Below are 2,728 nucleotides of genomic sequence, written 5' to 3'. Positions count from 1 at the left end.
ACTGAAGCTACTGAGCAGGCACACATTCACAATTAGGATGAAGTTATGTGCTTCTTGGACAGAAAATCAAGTAAGTAAAATGCTGTGTTCATAACATCATGTCAAGAGTAGATATTACCAACATCTTTCAGTATTGATGGTAAACTTGATCACCTGGCCTGAGTTGTGTTTGTTGTGTATATTCATTGTAAAGTAACTTTTTTCTCCTTTTCACACTTTATTTTTTGGGAGTAGTCATTATAAGTAGCCCCCATTTAAGGAGGGCTCTGTTTTTTTGAGAAAGGAGTACCTACATTAATTATTTGGAATTCTGTGTGGGTTATCTATCTATTCTCTTCTATTTATTCAATTACTTTATATGATTTTCTATTTAAATGTAATTGACATACAACATTATACTAGTTTTGGGTGTACATCACAGTATTTTATATTTGCATATGCTGCAAATACATATAATCAACTATTTATATAGGTAAGGACTCATGGATATATATTTATATTTTGGGTTATAAGCCAATAGTACTTTAAATGCTTGTTCATATTTTTCCATCTTTGGCCACTGAGAGCTGTTTCAGTTGGCTCCTTTATCCTTTTGAAATCTGTCATCCAGGAGCTCTTGATTCTTTGCATTCCAGAATAGTATTATAAACCCCATATATCAGTGTTGGATGTGTTTTTTGCTACTGGGAGTCTATATTCAAATTTAATAGAAGAAACTCATTACTGCTGATTCAAAAGTTAATTATTTATCTATGTGAACTTGCTCTGTTGAGTCTCTCTCTCTCTCCTTCTTTCCATTTCTCTCTCTGAGTCAATTATCTGGTTTTATAATGTCTGTTCCCACTGCACCACAACTTCTGGATCCAAACATGATCTATCCTCTACTTCTAGATTTTTTCCAACCTCTTTTTTTTCTAAAAAAAAGTTCTTTTCCTTCAGGGGTATGTTTTCTCCTAGAAGTCATCTAATATTATGAAGGCAAGTATTGATTTATATAAATATTATGCTAATATATTATCTAAACTACTTAGGGATACTAATTTCTGTATTTTACATAGAACTAGAAAAATGGTTTAAAAGAAATTAAGGCAAACTTATCTGACTTAAATGCATCCAATAACTAAGAGAGCAGAAAGAATATCTATTTTTCTATAAATATCAGGAAAAGCACTAAAATAATTGTAGCACTGAAGTTTAGATTTTTCTTACAAGGAAATTTGGGAGGGGAGAAGGCTCCCAATCTATTTCTTGATACAAAATGTTAAACTTTTCAATTTCTTATACAGTCACTGTTTTTTCTTTCTTTTAAAACTAATATTCAAATAACTTGTACTTTCCTCTTCACTTTCTACTTATTGGCATAACTTAAATTTATTTTACTTTGTTCTTAAAATATCACTAGGCTCTCTACAATGCAATCATTGAATTGAAAAGGATGATACATCTCAATTTCAGGTCACAAGAGCTTTAAATCTTATTATTAAGTTGCAATCTTCAGTGTTCCCAAACTGTTCTTCATCTCTTCCTTCATATTCTTGGTTAAAGGAAGTTTTACAACCTGGCAAATCAAAGAATTCTCTAGTAATCATATGGCTGTAATAAACCAGTTATTGCATACAGACAGTTTCCCCCTAGTTTCTTAAGAGTCTAACAGCTAGAAGGTGTTGTCCATACCTTGCCCCCTGCTTTCACATTTGAGCGGTAAGAACAACTGCTATCTATCACAGTAGCTTAAAAATGTATGTCATTATTGTTCTCATGTCTGTGGGTCACTGAGGTAGTTCTCCTGATGTAGACTAGATTCATTTGATCCAGGATGTCCTTGTTCATAAGTTTATGATGAACTCTTTGTCTGACCAGAAACCAACTCTTTTAGGTTGGCTTCTTTTGTATAGCAGACAATTATTTGTCACTCAGCTGGCACAACAGATAAACCGTTTATCTCTTCATCCAGAAAGCTAATCCAGCCTTGTTCATGTGATGGTCATAATGTTTCCACAAAGAAAGTGAAAGTGTGCAAGTTCTCTAGTGGCTTAGACTCAGAAATAGCACAGTACTATTTCTGTCTCATTAAAGACAATGCAGACTAAAGCGATTAGGAAATAAACCCCACATTTTAATAGAAAGAGCCACAACATGACGCTGAGGATGCATAACTTCAGGTGAGGGAATAAATAAAGAGAATTCTTCAGTCAGTCTACCACACTATCCAAACAGGGAATGAAAAAAAAAAAGTCTAATATCAGTGTACACCAGGATTTAAATGCCAGAGAAAGGTACGTATGTATGTGAAAATCGCTCTATCATGTCCGACTCTTTGTGAACCCATGGACTGTAACTGACCAGGCTCCTCTGTCCATGGAATTCTCCAGGCCAGAATACTGGAGTGGGTAGCCATTTCCTTCTCCAGGGAATCTTTCCCAGCCAGGAACTGAACCCAGATCTCCTTCACTGCCGGCAGATTCTTTACTGTCTGAGCCACCAGGAAAGCCCAGAGAAAGGTATCAGTTCAGTTCAGTTCAGTGGCTCAGTCGTGTCCGACTCTTTGCGACCCCATGAATCGCAGCATGCCAGGCCTCCCTGACCATCACCAAACCCGGAGTTCTTTGAGACTCACGTCCATCGAGTCCATGATGCCATCCAGCCATCTCATCCTCTGTCTTCCCCTTCTCCTCCTGCCCCCAATCCCTCCCAGCATCAGAGTCTTTTCCAATGAGTCAATTCTTTT

This window comes from Bison bison, unplaced genomic scaffold, assembly GCF_000754665.1.
Source record: "Bison bison bison isolate TAMUID 2011002044 unplaced genomic scaffold, Bison_UMD1.0 scf7180017864257, whole genome shotgun sequence".
In the NCBI taxonomy this organism is placed as follows: Eukaryota; Metazoa; Chordata; class Mammalia; order Artiodactyla; family Bovidae; genus Bison; species Bison bison.
Note: the sequence above shows the minus strand (reverse complement) of the source record.